The 6384-nt window shown below is 44.0% G+C and overlaps 2 long non-coding RNA genes across 2 annotated transcripts; one reads left to right on the forward strand and one right to left on the reverse strand.

The window, feature by feature from the left end:
- Positions 1 to 292: 292 nt before the first annotated feature.
- Positions 293 to 2775, reverse strand: LOC142590398 (uncharacterized). Its single transcript, XR_012830095.1, has 2 exons — positions 2669 to 2775; positions 293 to 608 (listed from the first exon to the last, which is right to left on the reverse strand). It is a non-coding gene; the product is annotated as an uncharacterized LOC142590398 (long non-coding RNA).
- Positions 2776 to 3981: 1206 nt separating this feature from the next.
- LOC142590399 (uncharacterized) lies at positions 3982 to 6112 on the forward strand. Its single transcript, XR_012830096.1, has 2 exons — positions 3982 to 4122; positions 5795 to 6112. It is a non-coding gene; the product is annotated as an uncharacterized LOC142590399 (long non-coding RNA).
- Positions 6113 to 6384: the final 272 nt, after the last annotated feature.

The following is a 6384-nucleotide window of genomic DNA, read 5'->3' on the forward strand; positions in this document are numbered from 1 at the left end:
CTAGCCACCTTGTTGAGATCTTGACAAAGACACAGATGAGCTTCAAATTAAGGCACATTTCTGAACACAGTGGTAAAAGCATATAACCTGATTAGAGACCAATTCACTTGAACTAGGCTGTTAGAACTTTGTAATGTCTTTCACTTCTAACGTCAAAAAATATAAAGAGTGCATAGCCATACTTGTGCCATTTACTTGGTTTATCAACACAGAATTTCATATTAAATGCAAGCAAATATCAGCTCTTGAATGAACACGGAGGAATTCAAGAACAAAAAGAAACAAGCAAGAATTTTTTTCCGAGATGAGGTTTTAATGGACGCACAGTTGATGATCCAATGTCCAGGGCAGTGCCTTGCTCAGATCGAGAGCTTGGGTCCGTCATGTAAGTGCAAGGCGCCATCCTATGCAGCAGCCCAGTCGTGGTGGCACAGTCCAGGCAGGAAGCTGAAGGCGACGTCTTCGGACACTCCCTCTGCCAGCAGCCGGGTTTGTCTTCCACCACTCGCGGGTCTGGCCTACTTGGACCTCTCACGCATCTTCCTGCGCTTGCGCTTCAACCTGCGCATCCGCTTCTTACGCCACTTGGCCCTCATGCTGGCACGTACCTATTTCCAACAAACCATGACTTCGATTCAGTATGATGCACTCCCCATAACCATAAAATATATTTAAAAGTTTCAAATGATAATACTTTCAGCATTTGTCCAGAGAAAGTGTACATTATTGAGAATATGTTACAGCGTACATGCTCACTACATAACACTGAAGATTGTGCAGCATTGGGTTTTCCGACTGCTTAAGGCAAAGTGTGCTTGCTTAGATATAAAACGACTTTAAGATTTAAACGAGCTCCAAGATATTTCATAGTTGTAGAGCTGCACCACACGCCTCTCACACGTAGAACCATGACAGTCTGCAAGTGTGATAGTTGGAAAAAAGTCGCACATTTTAATTTGATATAATGATACCTTTAAATTGCTGAACCTTGGCAACACCTGCACAACCATGATTCCCAGAACAAAGCAAAACTTGTTTGCGTCATTCAGCAATAAGGCAAAGTAGGCTACAGAAGCTGCTCATTGTCTCCAATCTTAATCATTCGTTCGCGTAACAATATAAAGCATTAGTAGATTATGTAGGTCTCTGAATTCATTAAAAAAGAAGATGCTGACAAAAACGTTCATTTTCCTTCAAGTGCAGCTGTACTACTTGAACTTCATGGCCCAATTCATTGAGAGCGTTCACACAGAATCTTGCAAACCAGCCATTCTGTTGCAGCCTCTCGTGTCCGCATCATAAGCACCGTCGAGAGGCAGGCAGGGCGTTGTATGTGCAACACGCACAATACTTGCCCTCTCATGCAACCATACAGTGCTGCCACAGTAAACACGCAAAGCTCCACTGTTTCATACTCCCCCACTTTCACACAGCATGCGTTTACTATTTATCCTGAAGCAAGTACATGCATTAAAAAACAAAGGCCACTAAGAATGCAACACTGCTAAGGGCAATGGGGATGTCGCAGGACCTAACTTGTATAACTTGTACCCGGTGTAGTAATACATCTGTCAGTGATATTAAAGATGAAATAGTATGCACGGTTACCTCAGAAAACGATACTTTGCACACTAGAAGGCAGTGAACGGCTCATAAACTTCTAAGAAAAACAAAATTTAATAATGTGCAGTGACTTATAGTGCCGAAAGTAGGAGGCTAACAAAAACTTGAAAGCTAAGTGCCACACAAGTAGCGACAGGGAGTTCAAAGCGAAATATAAGCAAAATGAATATATGGATTGATTCGAAAAAAGTGAGGTGACGAAGACAGATTAATAAAATTAGGAAACTTTCAAGCATAAAACAGGTTCAGCTCGTGCAGGAAATAGCCCAATTTTCCTACTCTGGGAGCACTAGGTCAGCAGATAACTTGTAATAGGCTGAACATGGTGAGAGTGGATGACTTATGACCTAATGGACAGCCTTCCGATGGCATTAACCAGCTACACCGTGTGGAACGAAATTTCAGTGACATGTCTAACCAAAAGAAGTTCCGAAAGTTGAGAAGGATCACAACTACCTCAACATAGTGGGGCAAAGTTACTACATATCCATACATCTGCTGTGCGAAACATTCTTGCGAGTAGGTGTTTTTATACATTTTAAGGCTACCTACTCGCAATGCCTGACGCTCTTAACAGCACGTGTCAAAGTTTTTTTTTTTTTTTTTTCGAATCTTAGCACTCGTCTTCTCGAGAACACGAAAAACCAGGGAGGCGCAGTCAATTGAATAACATACGTGGATTCGTGATCAAGCAGAATTGTAAACAGTGCTCGCCCAGTTATCTCGGCACCGAGTCGCTTTCTACACGACGTGGGAACATGAGAAAAACTATAAAGTTCAGCAACAAAATTAGGTGTGTAACCGCATGTATAGATTGTTAGCAAAAAACTAGCGCGGTGATGCAACAGACTACGGGAAGAAATAAACTCTGCGACGCGTCCTGCATCATTTGCACCAAGACATCGAAGCCGGCAACACAATTTAAATCTGCATTTATGGCATAAATGTAGCTCGGTTGTGTGCTATGATACCTACACATATTTTATGAACTAAATACTGACTATGAACACCAAGAAAACAGGCTGATTAATCCGGATTTACTTACCGCACGGAACGATGCTAGCACGCACGGCGAAGAGGGCACAAAAAGAGGCTGGGTAAAATACGAAACGTGACGTCGTTCAAAAATGTCATGTGACCCGTGCATGTGACCTAATCGCCCCGACTTGTCTCAGCTGAAAATTGGTTTCGGTTTCGGAACAGCCAAATTGCGATGAACAGCGTTTTTGTTCATTGAGTTCATAACCACTTGTGTTGATTGAGCCGGCACGGAAAGTCATTTCTAAAAAGTTCGCTGGCTAATGAACAGTGCCTCAGAATCCCTAACGGTCAAGCACTTGTGTGCCTTCAAAGAAGGTTTCGAGGTCTGACCTGGCGCAATCAAAAAGAATTAATATAGCAAATAATTATATATTTGCATAAGTGCTGAAACGAAAGTGGTAGTTTGAAGAGTGCGAATCCGCATCATAAACTTCACGAGGTATCACTAACCTAGGAGATGTGTGCGCTATCGCTATAATCTGAAATGTGTACCTGTAAACGTGAGCCAACATGATGGACCTGCTACGGATATCTTACCATGGATGCCCTAATGTTATCCCATATGGACCTTTTTCGGCATACACATGAATATTTGTGCTCCAGTTGAGGCTTTTTCTGAATTTCCTCGCAATAGAATTATGTTTTCTTACATGTTCACATCTGAATTGTCTGCAGCTCGTGTGCACGTAGTACTTTGCGAATTTTCTAACGTAATTTACTTTAAAAACTTCAGTTAGTTCAATAAGCCTCTTGTGCTTGGTGGAAGCTGTAGGGCTATAGAGGATGCGGAGTATGTTGCACTTCCGCACACGTGCACGCGTGCGTAACATGTGCACAAAGTGTACGTGTTCTTGATGCGTGCTAGCGCTCTGCGACCATAAATAAAAGGCATTATGACGAACACTGTGCGAAAAGGCCCTGGCATGCGTCCGTAAAATTTTCACAGCATCTCCCCATGATGTCCCTCGCGGACTTGGACATGCAAGGATTGTCCACAGGAGACGGAAAATGTGGCCAAACGGTCATGTGAGGGACGTCCGCAGGAAAAATTCTGCATATCCCTAGAATATCCATCTTTTGGCAGTGGGTATCCTATTAGTGGATATCTTATGAATATCCATAGGACCGGCCCAGACCCCTCCAGACGATGCTCTCAAGATAAAGCGGGCCACCGTGACCTCCTTTATGGCCCAGTGTGCAAGTCTGAGATCTACAGTTGCAGAGATTTCCCTGATAATTCGCTCAACATCTCATTCACGGCTCCCTTAATTGATAGAGCGACCCTACCCACAGCAAGCAATGGTGCTTTCCGAAATCGAAACCGCTAAAAAGCAAGCATCCAGAATGTCCAGCCAGAAGTAGCCGGTAGAAGCCGAGCTACGAGGCTTCGGGCTGTTCACGTGACCAATCCCTACTTGTCAACTCTCTTTGCCGCGCGTGGTCGCATCGTTTTGTGCGGTAAGTAAATCGTGAATCATCTGCTCGTTTTTTTGATACTCATAGCTACAAAGTACTTAATACAAACATAACTAACACTCTTAAGGCATTAATATACTTATTCATGCGAAATATGTACTGCAATATATAGTTTAAAGCGAGTTCGGTGTCTTTGCGAACAGTGGTGGTGTGTCACGCTGTTTTTTTCTACTAATTTCTTCTTGTTATGACTGGTAATAGCGTTCGTTTATTATTACTTCGTTTTGGCGAGGACCTTAATCTGTCTAAACAATTCGACTGTGCGATTACAAGTCATGCCGTCACGCGTATGCGGGACGCTCTGTACCATGCCGTGAGCACGACTGAGAACGCTTTATTCGATTATGCGTACGTTTGATGTTTTTGTTGATGCGTTACGTGCAGGACAGTAAAGAACTGAATACCGCTATCTCGTAAATAAAATACTTGGTGTGTGGCACGTGTAGTGATTTCTAGGCGTCACGCTTGTGCTGTAAACGATGTGCGATATAGGCCAAGTATGCAGACCGGACGCAGTTAAAAACAAAACACAATGATGTTTCACGACAGTACGTGTTATTGTTTCAAAACAATTACTGTTCAGATTGGTATTCTGTTATCCAGGTCGGGAAGAATTAAGCTAAGACTAAGGGAATAAGAATTTTGAAGGATTGGCATTTGGGTTGGGATTATTTTTCGCAACATTTTTCCTGTGTTCTTCAGCAGAGGTCAAACTTCGTTCAAAAATTTACCTTTGTGAGCTCGGTTAATACAACTTTAGTCTAAGGACATATCTCGCATAGCAGCTGTTATTGTTCTGATGGACCACCGTTTAATACACGAATGACGCTAACAACCAGTGGCAAAATCTTTCAGCCCGTCATTGTATATCGTGCTGGTATGTCGTGTGCACATAGATTTTGAAATGACAGTTAGCGAAAATGAAGGCGTTGCCCCTCACAGCACAAGTATCGTGTGCGTTCCGTATGTCGCACTAGGTGTGCTTTTGGTGGTGGTTCTTGTGGGAGAAACGGCCAGGCCGCAAAAACCCAAGGCATGGCTGCTGGCAAGAGGTGTTGCATAACTGCCCATTGTTAACAGAATTAGAAGTCTGAACAGTGTCATTGCGGAGTATGCAAGGTGTGAAAGTTACGAAGCAAATGAACGTGACCTGTTCGGCTGCCAGGAGACCCAGTGCTAGACAATCTTGGATGTTATGCAGCAAAAACGTCTGCTGTGATTTCCAGTCTCTTAATAGCGTGTTTGCTGAAAGTGTTGTGAATGAGTGCAGCATTCCATGTCAGCTAATCTGTAACAAGAGCTTGTCGCACATTCTAAGTGGCTCATCCATTGTGCGCTGCTAATACTTCTGCGAGGCTTTAGTCAATATTATTGCCGAGGGCCATCATCTGTGGCACTGGTGTTGGCGCATCAGCCAACCTGAAGAAAAAAAAGAATCGGAACAGCTCCTCCATGATTCATCTGATTGCCCTCGGTGCAATACAGACTAAACGTAAGCATCACAGAAGTATTTTACTAGCACACAGTGAGTGAACACTCCTCACTTTTTGGAATGCAAAAGTCTCATTGGCTGACATGAGTCACAACTTTTGCACCTGCTGGGCTACAAGGCTGTGCATTGCGCTGAGTCCGATCCGTGTTTTGTTTCTAACAGGTACCTACCAGCAATGAGGGCCAAGTGGCGTAAGAAGCGGATGCGAAGGTTGAAGCGCAAGCGCAGGAAGATGCGTGAGAGGTCCAAGTAAGCCGGACCCACGGGTGGCAGATGACAAGCCCAGCTATTGGCAGAGGGAGTGTGTCCCAAGATGGCGCCTTCACCTTCCTGGCTTGGCTGCACCACTATCGCCTGGCTCCTGCATCGGATGGTGCCCTTGCTCTTACATGACGGACCCAAGCTCTCGAAGTGCGCAAGGCACGCCTCTGGACATTGGATCATCACTTTCGCCTCCATTAAATGCTCATCCCACAATGATCTGGTGCATCTCCTTTAGGTTTCAGTGTGCTTCACCATAAAGGGGTCGCGAAAAGCGAAGTGCATGTTGCTGCAACAAGCCTTGCTTTCTCCATCCTGTGATTCGTCATATTAGACATGGTAACCCTTGGACAAGCGTTGCTGAAAAGCAATGTACCAGTAAATCTTTCTTTTTTCCTTGCAGAGTTTTGGTGTTGAGTACGAAGTTTCTGGTGAAATGTCTTTGGCCAACACTACATAGGCAGCAAGTGTTACTTGTTTAGGGCAGAAAC

Source organism: Dermacentor variabilis, chromosome 8 (assembly GCF_050947875.1).
Source record: "Dermacentor variabilis isolate Ectoservices chromosome 8, ASM5094787v1, whole genome shotgun sequence".
Lineage (NCBI taxonomy): Eukaryota > Metazoa > Arthropoda > Arachnida > Ixodida > Ixodidae > Dermacentor > Dermacentor variabilis.